We start from the raw sequence: 12,176 nt of genomic DNA, 5'->3' as shown, positions 1-12,176 counted from the left end.
GCGCGCGAGAGGGAGAGGGCGCGCGCGCGCGCGAGAGGGAGAGGGCGCGCGCGCGCGCGAGAGGGAGAGGGCGCCGCGCGCGCGCGAGAGGGAGAGGGCGAGGGAGCGCGCGCGAGAGGGAGAGGGCGAGGGAGCGCGCGCGAGAGGGAGAGGGCGAGGGAGCGCGCGCGAGAGGGAGAGGGCGAGGGAGCGCGCGCGAGAGGGAGAGGGCGAGGGAGCGCGCGCGAGAGGGAGAGGGCGAGGGAGCGCGCGCGAGAGGGAGAGGGCGAGGGAGCGCGCGCGAGAGGGAGAGGCGAGGGAGCGCGCGCGAGAGGGGAGAGGGCGAGGGAGCGCGCGCGAGAGGGAGAGGGCGAGGGAGCGCGCGCGAGAGGGAGAGGGCGAGGGAGCGCGCGCGAGAGGGAGAGGGCGAGGGAGCGCGCGCGAGAGGGAGAGGGCGAGGGAGCGCGCGCGAGAGGGAGAGGCGAGGTAGCGCGCGCGAGAGGGGAGAGGGCGCGCGCGCGCGAGAGGGAGAGGGCGCGCGCGCGCGAGAGGGAGAGGGCGCGCGCTGCGCGCGAGAGGGAGAGGGCTGCGCGCGAGAGGGAGAGGGCGAGGGCGCGCGCGCGAGAGGGAGAGGGAGCGCGCGCGAGAGGGAGAGGGCGAGAGAGAGAGGGCGAGGGAGCGTGCGCGAGAGGGAGAGGGCGAGGGAGCGCGCGCGAGAGGGAGAGGGCGAGGTAGCGCGCGCGAGAGGGAGAGGAGGGCGCGCGCGCGCGAGAGGGAGAGGGCGAGGGCGCGCGCGCGAGAGGGAGAGGGAGCGCGCGCGAGAGGGAGAGGGAGCGCGCGCGAGAGGGAGAGGGCGAGAGAGAGAGGGCGAGGGAGCGTGCGCGAGAGGGAGAGGGCGAGGGAGCGCGCGCGAGAGGGAGAGGGCGAGGGAGCAGCGCGCGAGAGGGAGAGGGGCGAGGTAGCGCGCGCGAGAGGGAGAGGGCGCGCGCGCGCGAGAGGGAGAGGGCGCGCGCGGCGCGAGAGGGAGAGGGCGCTGCGCGCGCGCGAGAGGGAGAGGGCGCGCGCGCGCGAGAGGGAGAGGGCGCGGGCGCGCGCGCGAGAGGGAGAGGGGAGCGCGCGCGAGAGGGAGAGGGCGAGGGCGCGCGCGCGAGAGGGAGAGGGGAGCGCGCGCGAGAGGGAGAGGGCGAGAGAGAGAGGGCGAGGGAGCGTGCGCGAGAGGGAGAGGGCGAGGGAGCGCGCGCGAGATGGAGAGGGCGAGAGAGAGAGGGCGAGGGAGCACGCGCGAGAGGGAGAGGGCGAGGAGCGCGCGCGAGAGGGAGAGGGCGAGGGAGCGCGCGCGAGAGGGAGAGGGCGAGGGAGCGAGAGGGAGAGGGCGAGGGAGCGAGAGGGAGAGGGCGAGGGAGCGCGAGGGAGAGGGCGAGGGAGCGCGAGGGAGAGGGCGAGGGAGCGAGAGGGAGAGGGCGAGGGAGCGAGAGGGAGAGGGCGAGGGAGCGAGAGGGAGAGGGCGAGGGAGCGAGAGGGAGAGGGCGAGGGAGCGAGAGGGAGAGGGCGAGGGAGCGAGAGGGAGAGGGCGAGGGAGCGCGCGCGAGAGGGAGAGGGCGAGAGAGAGAGGGCGAGGGAGCGCGCGCGAGAGGGAGAGGGCGAGGGAGCGCGCGCGAGAGGGAGAGGGCGAGGGAGCGCGCGCGAGAGGGAGAGGGCGAGAGAGAGAGGGCGAGGGAGCGCGCGCGAGAGGGAGAGGGCGAGAGAGAGAGGGCGAGGGAGCGCGCGCGAGAGGGAGAGGGCGAGAGAGAGAGGGCGAGGGAGCGCGCGCGAGAGGGAGAGGGCGAGGGAGCGCGCGCGAGAGGGAGAGGGCGAGGGAGCGCGCGCGAGAGGGAGAGGGCGAGAGAGAGAGGGCGAGGGAGCGCGCGCGAGAGGGAGAGGGCGAGAGAGAGAGGGCGAGGGAGCGCGCGCGAGAGGGAGAGGGCGAGAGAGAGAGGGCGAGGGAGCGCGCGCGCGAGAGAGAGAGGGCGAGGGAGCGCGCGCGCGAGAGGGCCGAGGGAGCGCGCGCGAGGAGGGCGAGGGAGCGCGCGCGAGAGGGCGAGGGAGCGCGCGCGCGCGCGCGCGAGAGGGCGAGGGAGCGCGCGCGCGCGAGAGGGCGAGGGAGCGCGCGCGCGCGCGAGAGGGCGAGGGAGCGCGGCGCGCGCGAGAGGGCGAGGGAGCGCGCGCGCGAGAGGGAGAGGGCGAGGGCGCGCGCGCGCGAGGGAGAGGGCGAGGGCGCGCCGCGCGAGAGGGAGAGGGAGCGCGCGCGAGAGGGAGAGGGCGAGAGAGAGAGGGCGAGGGAGCGCGCGCGAGAGGGAGAGGGCGAGGGAGCGCGCGCGAGAGGGAGAGGGCGCGCGCGAGGGGGAGAGGGAGGGCGCGCGCGCGAGGGGGAGAGGGGGAGAGGGTCCCCGCGCTTGACCTCACCCATTCGGGCTGCTGCACTTGTTCCAACTTCCACATAAAAAAACCTCAAAGGCCTCATGCATATCATGCATATAATTAATTTCAAAATTGCATGTCTCCAATGAGAAGCTCCGTCTAAAGGCTGTGGAATTTTTAACCTCTTAACATTTTTGGAAAACTTTAAGGATTATGGTCATTATACACATAACTGGCAATATCAATGGTGAAATGTTGCAATGCCAACATCAAGCTCAAGGTCTCCTTCTCAATCTTAACACTATAATGTTAATTTTTAACTTTACTACTTTATTTTTATAGTTATACCAACAACAGTAATACTTTACTTGTAATTTGGTTTCTTGATGTTACTACTTGTACCTAGTTTGCACCCAAGTTGGTACTTCTGTACTTGAGTACATGTGACATTAAAGCTCAAATCAAATCAATTGTGGAATATTTTTCTTGACAATTATTCAAGTTTCTGGAAAACTACCCAATAGGTCAATCTTCCTTCAAGAGTACAGCACAGGCAGGCACATCATTTGCTTCGATAGCCACATTGAATGGCTTCGCACAATTAGGTGTGGCTAACAGCTTTCAGGTGAATACTCTGGATTCTGCATGTTTCCACTACTTGCACTCGACCATATGTTCCATTCAATGATGCTGGATGTGACTGGTACCTTCGCAAATCTTTCTTTTCCAGGTTGCGCATTTCAGGCAAGTGATTCCCACATGCTGGTGGAAATGGTGCATTTGTTTAGGGAGGCATTCAGGGTGCCTTTGCTCATGACCTGTGTCTCAATGCTGGGCATACAGTCCTGGAAGAGAACACATGTTATCCTGCACATGGATTTGCAGAATTTTGTTAAGCCAGCATTGATTATAACTCTCCAAAGTTGCAGCAACTGCTGTACATGGTCCATGTTCTGATGCACATAGAGTGTGGACCAAAGGTGTTCTGTAGACCAGGGGCTTCCTGAGCTGTGTTCGAGGTTTCAGACTACTGTTCCTCAGGTACCTAACAGCCGCACTGATGCATTGGAGTTAACGTTGAAATTGATCACTGATGTCGGCTCTACACCAAGAGGGGGACCCATATATATGGCCAATGATCTACACTATTCAGGGACTTACCATGAATTATGATGGTTGCGTGACAGGAATAGGTTGGTAGTGAAACAATGAAAATTCTACACTAGTACACCCTGTGATGGACTGAGGGCAGCCAGAGCAGCCTTGGCTGATAGGGCACAGGACCATTTGTTGGGATCCTCCCTCGTTCCTGGCCTGTACTGTGGCCATGGCCTGGTGTTGTCTTTTTATGGGCCCCACAGTGGCCTTTCACGTTGGCTACAGCCACCTCTATGATCTGCTTGGGCCAGTACACAGTGGATGTAATGCTTTGCAAGCTGCAAAGCATATGCTCTCCCAGCACCACCAATCAACCCTACACACACAACCAAGCTCCTATGTCTTATGCCAGATAATGGCCAGTGGTTGGTTAGACACAGGAGAGCTACTTCAGGTTGGAGGCGAACAGATGATTGGACTTAATAGTTCAGCAGCTCTCTTGCACTTGTTGCTGGCTATTGGCCATAATCTGTCATTAGGCCCTGACATTCTGGTCACTACCTCAGACAGGGAGGGAGCTACAAGCCTTGTCCTAACAGGTACCGGTAGACTTGGGGAGGGCTGCTAGTGAGGATTAAGTGGCTGTGCTCCAGGAGTGGTGGAGTATTGCACAGTTTCTCAGGGCAATGATGTTCGGTGGATGCAGCAAGGCACACGTTAACAGGTTGTGATAAGTATCTGGAGCGTGGTAAAGACCTCAGAGATTGTTGCAGCTTGGCATGGGCAAGTCTCTGAAGGTGAAACCAAAATTGCATCATTCACGTCAGGCAAGATATTGCATTTACAACAAATAATGTTAAAATGATTCTAGAATTCAAGGAGATTTCCGTTCTTAACAATTTAAGTGTTCAAGCGAAAAGGATACTAAAAGAGGAAATTATAAACACGGAGTTCCTATACTTATGCATAGACTAACTGGATCAAAAACTGTAATATAGTACCAAAACAAGGGGAAGAGATTAAGTACAGCCAAACATCAACCAATGATTCACTACTGCACTTCTTAAACCAATAGCACAAAAAATACAGATCAATAACATGAAATCAAAAATATCCACTTAAACAGGACAAGAGAGAGTGCCCAACTCACTCCTAACACAAAACTGTTGCCTTGCATTGGAAAATTCAGAATATTTCCTTTCACAGTATATCAGTTAGTTATTTTCAATAAGGCAGCAGATTATACAATGCTCTCGGAGCATACACCACAGGATTCAACTTGGAAACTCAAAATTCTCCCATAATACTAAGTTGCAGAGCAAGTGATCAATGTGGTTGCAAAAGACATGTAATTGCCATATGGAATAAACAGGAACCCAGTCTCAAACGTTTTCATTGCATTCAATACAGCAAGCCTTTATACAAACAAAAATCCTATAGATGCTGGAAATCTGAAATTTTTAACACTAATGGAAAAAGACTCAACAGGTCTGGCAAGAACTGAGGAGACAAAAACAGAATTCATGACTCAGATCAACCATCTTTTGTCAGAACCAGGTCTGTGATGAAGGAACTACGAGAGATTACATACAACATACCTCAGAAACAGGCCAATCTGCCAAACCAGTTATAGAGTCAGAGATGTACAGCACAGAAACAGACCCATCCAACTCATCTACGCTGACCAGATATCCTCACCTAATCTAGTCCTATTTGCCAGCACTTGGCCGATATCCCTCTAAACCCTTCCTATTCATACAGCCATCCAGATGCCTTTTAAATGCTGCCACTGTACCAGCCTCCACCACTTCCTCTGGTAGCTCATTACATACACGCACCACCCTCTGCATGAAAAAGTTGCCCCTTCGGTTTCTTTTATATCTTTCCCCTCTCACCCTAAACCAAATGCCCTCTAGTTCTGGATTCCTCCACCCCCAGGAAAAGGGCCTTGTCTATTTATCCTATCTATCCATGCCCCTCATGATTTTATAAACCTCTATAAGGTCACCCCTTAGCCTCCAACGCTCCAGAGAAAACAGCCCTAGCCTGTCCAGCCTCCCCCTATAGCTCAAATCCTCCAACCCTTTGCAACATCCTTGGAAATCTTTTCTGAACCCTTTCATGTTTCACAACATCCTTCCAATAGAAGGAGACCAGAACTGCACACAATATTCCAAAAGCGGCCCAACCAAATGTCATGTACAGCTGACCACCCGACTCCTATACTCAATATGTCCAATAAAGCAAAGCATACCTAGCGTCCTTTTTCACTATCCTATCTACTTGCGACTCTACTTAAAAGGTCTCTTTGTTCAGCAACACCTCCCAGGGCCTTACCATTACGTGTATCCAATGAGGCTTTCCAAAATGCAGCACCTCACATTTATCTAAATTAAACTCCATCTGCCACTCCTCGGCCCGCTGGCCCATCTGATCAAGATCCTGTTGTACTCTGAAGTAACCTTCTTCGCTGTCAACTAACTCTCCAATTTTGGCGTCACCTGCAAACTTACGAACTGTACCTCCTATTTTCACAACCAAATCATTTATATAAATGACAAATAGTGGTAGATCCAGCACTGATCCTTGTGGCACACCACTAGGCCTCCAGTCTGAAAAGCAACCAATCAATCACCACCACCCTCTGTCTGTCTTCTACCTTTGAGCCAGTTCTGTATCCAAATGGCTAGTTCTCCTTATATTCCATGAGATCGAACCTTGCTAACCAGTTTATCATGATGAACCTTGTCAAACACCTCACACCACTGTTTACATACTAAAGACTGCTGGCATAAGAGTAATAGTATGCGAAAAAATAAAATGATTCAAGAAAGAAAAACTGTAAATGAGTAATAATGAATCATCAGTATCAGTGGTCTGCTGGGAAACAAATGGAAGGGGAAGAGGTTATGCTTTGAAATTAGTGAATTTGATGTTGAATCTAGAGTCTGTTCAAGTACCTCGTTAAACAGTGAGATGGTGTTTCACCAGCATACATTAGGCTTCCCTGGAACAATGGATATTGACTCTGACTCTGACTCTAACAGCACAGAAAAAGACCCATCGGTCCAACTCACCCGCACAAACCAGACATCCTAATCTGACCTAGTCGAATTTGCCAGGATTCGGCACACATCCCTCCAAACCGTTTGTGTTGATATACCTACCCAGGCGCCTTTTAAATGTTGTAACAGTACCCACCTCCATCATTTCCTTTGGAAGCTTGTACATGCACGCAACACCCTCTGCATGAAAAAGTTATCCATTGCATCCTTTCTTAAATCTTTCCCCTCTCACCTTAAACTTATGTCCTCTAGTTTTGGACTCCTCCAATCTTGGAAAAGACCTTGACTATTCACCCTAACCATGTGCCGAATGATGATTTTATAATCCTCTATAAAAAGGTTACCCCCTCAGTCTCTGACCCTCCAGATTAAAAAAAAAAGCACCTGACCATTCAGCCTCTCCCTATACTTCAAACCCTCTAGTCCAACATGCTTGTCAATCTTTTCTGCACCTGCTCATGTGAAACAACACCCTTCTGACAGAAGGGTGACCAGAACTGTATGCAGTATTCGACCAATGTCCTGTAAAGCCACAACATGACACCTAACTCCTATACTCAATGATAATGACCAATGAAGGCAATTGTGCCAAAGGCTTCCTTCACCACTGTCTGTGACTCCACTTTCGAGTAATTATGCATCTGCACCCCAGGTATCCTTGTTTGGCAACACTGTTGGGGCCCTACCATTCAGTGTATAAGTCCTGTATGAAAATGCAACATTACACATTTATCCAAATTAAACTCCATCTGCTACTCCTCAACCCATTGGCCCACCTGATCAAAATCCTATTGCACTCAAACAATCTTTTTCGCTGTCCAATTCTCCACCTATTTTGGCGTGATCTGCAAACCTACTAATCATACATTAAAACTCAATCATTTATATAAAATGATGAAAAGCAATGGACCCAGCAGTGATCCTTGTGGCACACCACTGGTCTCAGGCTTCCAGTCCAAAAATAAGTCTCCACCACCTACCTCTAAGCCAATTTTGAATCCAATTGACTGGCTCCCCCTGCATCTCACATGATCTAATCTTACTAACCAGTCTACCATATGAAATCCTGTCAAACACTTTGCTGAAGTCCATATAGACAGAATGTTTCCCGAGCTGCCTTCAATCCTCTACATCACCTCTTCAAAAAGTATCAAGTTATGACACACAACTGCCTATGCCCAAAGCCTTGATGACTATCCCTAATGAGTTCTTGCCTTTCCGACTGCAGTAAATCCTGTCCCTCAGAATCTTCACTAACTTACCCACCACTGCCTTGAGGCTCACCAGCTGATAGCTTTTTCTTGCAGCCTTCCTTAAATAATAGCACCACAGTAGCCACATCTCTAGTCTTCCAGCACTTCACCTGTGGCTATCCAACAGGGGACCCAGCAATCTCTTCCCTAGCCTTCCACAAAGTTCTGGGAAACACCTGATCAAGTCCTAGGGATTTATCAACCTTTATGCATTTTAAGACATCCAGTACCTCTTTCAGTAAAATGACTTCTTTCAAGGCATCAATATTTATTTCCCTAAGTTTGCTAGCTTCCAAACCCTTCTCCACAGTAAATACGGATGCAAAATATTCCTTTAGTATCTTGCCCATCTCTTGTAATTCCACACATCGATGGCCAATCTGATCTTTGAGGGGCCTTATTCTCTCCCTAGTTACTCTTTTGTTGATGTTGGGGAAATCCTTGTTTTTATTCAAGGTGACGACTCGCTGGGGCCCTGCACTTGCTTTTACCTCCTTCACCCCACCTGGCCCCATTGATGTTCAGTATTTTGACAGCTGACTGTCTCGGTTGTGTCAATCACCTGTGTAAACCCTCTCCACCAATGACCATGGGCAATTATTACTGATGCCAGGATAATTATTGTTCCCTCAACTAGGAGAAAGTGAGGACTGCAGATGCTGGAGTACCAGAGTTGAAAAGTATGGTGCTGGAAAAACACAGCAGGCTAGGCAGCATCCGAGGAGCAGGAGAATAGACGTTTCGGGCATAAGCCTAAAGAATAGCGTGTTGGCTATTAAATCTTTTGTTTATGCTTGTGGAGGGCTGGTTACAAATGTAACAGTTAAAACGAAGTTTCATGCCACACAGAGAACACAAAATGTGAAATGCTGAGAGAACACAGGCTTACTGGGAGACATCCATTTCCATCGGACCTTGTTTCAAACCTGACTCTTTGGTCAAATTTTAGGCACTTGCCCCCAACTCTGCATATAGTTTGGTATCAAATTTTGCTTTATATTTTGTTATAAAGACAACATACAAATACAAATTGTGTCAACTCCAGGCTACCTGAAACAAAAGATGAATAAAAAGGCCCATCTAAGACATGTGACCATGACACTCTAATCTAAAGGAAATATTTGAAAGTTTAATTTACAAAGTAGATGTAGGAGGACAGAGAATTTAGAGGGGGAAACGGAAGAGAGAATTAAACTTGATGGTGACCTGCAGCTCAAGATCACACCTACAAGTTGAGTGTTCCAAAAACAAAGTAACTCAATCTACCATCACATGGCAACATACCACCGGAAGGAAAAAGGGGTTGATGGTTGAGTGGTTGATCAGAATTTCATGAAGGAACCAACTTTTTGAAACAAAAAGGGATGGGGGTTGATGCGTTTTGCAGTATGGGCAATTATTACCAATGCCAGGATAATTATTGTCCTCTTGTCCACATCCAGTTTGAGCTGAGTTTTCATTCCTTCCAAAAACAAAACCTTATTTCCAAAAACTTGGCACTCAGTGGGATAGCGCGATGCCTGTTAAATCTTTTCTTTATGCTTGTGGAAGGCTTGTTACTAATGTAACAGTTAAAACAAAGTGGAGGTTATTATCGCAGTTGAGGTTGCACAAGTGGGGACGATGATCCATTGAATAAGGCAGTTGATAGCTGGAAGATGAGGGACAAGAGTGACAGTCTTGTTGTTCTGGTAGGGAGGAAAGTGATGAAAGAAAAAAATGCGGGCGATGGAATAAAGTCAAGGGCCTGTGTACACCAATTTTAGGTAGAGGGGGTGTGGGACAACCATTGATACAGAAAATCATATAGAAATTTAAGAAATCATGAGGGGCACAGATAGTGACTTGTAAAAAGTCTTCTTCCTAGGGTGCGGAGCTCAACATTAGAGGGCACAGGTTTAAAAGGGGAGGGGAAAGACTTTAAAAGCACCCGAGGGGCAGCTTTTTCAGAGAGTGATGTGTATGTGGAATAAACTGGCAGAGGAAGTGGTTGATGAAAGTACAGTTATAACATTCAAAAGAAACTTGGACAGGTATATGAACAGGTAAGGATTAGAATGAGATGGGCCAAACATAGGTAAACAGACTAGTTTAGTCTGGGAAACTTGGTCAGCATGGCTGAGTTGGACTGAAGCGTCTGTTTCTGTGTTGTATGACTGAGATGCAACAAAAAGAGAAACTGGGAGAATGGGAGAGTTCTTACAAGGAGGAGTAGAATCTGTGAATTTATGCTGGATGTCGAGTGATTGTTCATTTCTGAGGTCAAGTGGGAAAGTTGAGGAAGAATAGGATATGGCAAGGATAAGAGTTGAAAATTGGAGACAAAGTTGATGAAAGTTTCGGGTTCAGGAGAGCAGAAATAGCTCTATAAAGAAAAAGATAATAGTTCTGTTCAGAATCATAATCAAAACATCTTTGATTTCATTTGCTTTCTTCAAATAAAAGGAAAGGCTAATCAGTACAAAGCTGAACAAAAGTTTAGCCAGGCACAGGCAGGTAATGGTGGATGGAGGTTGGGTTTCCATCCAAGGAAGATTCTTGAGTTATCTGGGTGTAGAACAGAGGTGTCACAGGATTGGAGAGCCATGGTTAAAAAAAAGATGCCAACTAAGACCAGGAAACAGTTATCCGATAGACTGTAAGGAGTGTTCTAGATGTACATGGAAGAGAGATTAGACATGGGAGGAAATGAGTCAAGATCGGATAAAATCAATTCTGTGGGGCAAGGAAAACAGATCAACCAGCATAGTTCTGTTTGTGCACCATAAAGCGATAATGAGTGAAGATCCTCAAAGAAAACTAAAATCAATGATAATCTTCAAAATTGAGTCAGCAAACTATGTGGTTTGCACTGGCTAAAGAATAACAAATTTAATAATAAAGCAGAAAACAGTACAAATGCTGTAAATCTGGAATAGAAAAAAACCCATCAAAATATTCGAGGTATGTTGAGATAGATAGAATTAGCAGCTCAGGTCAATATCCAAGCATAGATGGTGGTGAAGTGGGATGGAGGCAAAGAAGAAAAATAAGCTGGAGACAAAAAGAAACAAGGCATAAGTACTGAGAAAATCAGAGACTCAAGCACAGAACAACCTTGACTATCTGAATTAGATGAGCAGGAAGTAGACTGTTCAGATAACCAACAACGTTTTTTATGGGACCTTGAGATTTTGTTCGGATAATCAGAAATTTGGATAAGTAATGTTCGGATAACCAAGGTTGTTCTGTATACTAGAAATGGAGAAAAGGTACATCCTAATTTAAGTTAGTAAGTGGAACGTAATGTAGAAAATGGGAACAGAGATAGACAACTTTGTCCCTTGCACACAGTGCACCATTTGATAAGATGAATCTTACTGTGGTGTTAACTCTACTTTACTACCTCTGCAACTTGTTAACTTACTGCATGTTCACCAGCGAGATCATAACTAATCTGAATCTTCTACTCCACTTTCCTATCTTATGTAACTTTCTATTCCATTTCTGATACAAAAGTTTATATATCTCAGCCTAAAGAACGTTCAAGGTGGAGAGATTTTTTACATCAGTACAGAAATGAAGAATTACAGGATGAGGCAGGAAAGTGGAATTGAGGATCATCAGATCAGCCATGATTGTACTGAATGGCAGAGTAGTCTCGATGGGCTGAATGGCCTACTTCTGGTCTTATAGTATTTCTTGCTGTAGTTGATCTTGTAGTATCAAACTGAATATCTAAATACAAACAAAATAATTAAACTTTTGATTATATATGTACACTTCTGCATAAATTATGTAATTCAGCTATAAAACTAGATCAATATTTTAATACAAGCATGGAGAATACACTCAACTAAGGCAATCATAATATTTGCAAATAATGAACAAATGTCAGATGAGCAAATGCCATGTCAGTATCAATGTCACATGATTGCAATCCACGTGATCAAAATACCTAGGAATATATCACTTAGCAAGACTAATGTCCATGCAGTAACAATGGTAACGATCAAATAAAATAAATGTAGTTGCACAAGTTAAGGCTATATCACTAAAATATAGATTTTGTTACTGTATCATCAACAGGGCCAAGGCATTAAGTTGGCAATAATATGGACATATTGGGAGTCCATATTTCCGTGGGCGGCACGGTGGCACAGTGGTTAGCACTGCTGCCTCACAGCGCCTGAGACCCGGGTTCAATTCCCGCCTCAGGCGACTGACTGTGTGGAGTTTGCACGTTCTCCCAGTGTCTGCGTGGGTTTCCTCCGGGTGCTCCGGTTTCCTCCCACAGTCCAAAAGATGTGCAGGGTCAGGTGAATTGGCCATGCTAAATTGCCCGTAGTGTTAGGTAAGGGGTAAATGTAGGGGTATGGGTGGGTTTCGCTTCGGCGGGTCGGTG

General features: G+C 48.8%; 1 protein-coding gene across 2 annotated transcripts in view; it reads right to left on the bottom strand.

Moving 5' to 3' along the window:
- The window catches only part of atxn7 (ataxin 7), a 141,359-nt gene that overhangs the window by 95,397 nt on the left and 33,786 nt on the right, over positions 1-12,176 (bottom strand). The window contains exon 3 of one of the 2 annotated variants that reach the window (XM_087994408.1): positions 11,199-11,509. The exons of the other annotated variant lie outside the window; for it this stretch is intronic. The gene's annotated coding sequence lies outside the window, so the exon portion shown is untranslated. The remainder of the gene's footprint in view (positions 1-11,198; positions 11,510-12,176) is intronic. 2 annotated transcript variants of the gene reach the window in all.

Source organism: Chiloscyllium plagiosum, unplaced genomic scaffold (assembly GCF_037043375.1).
Source record: "Chiloscyllium plagiosum isolate Xiang-an unplaced genomic scaffold, Cpla_swu_hap1 HiC_scaffold_14, whole genome shotgun sequence".
NCBI lineage: Eukaryota > Metazoa > Chordata > Chondrichthyes > Orectolobiformes > Hemiscylliidae > Chiloscyllium > Chiloscyllium plagiosum.
This window is presented reverse-complemented; position numbering and strand designations above follow the sequence as displayed.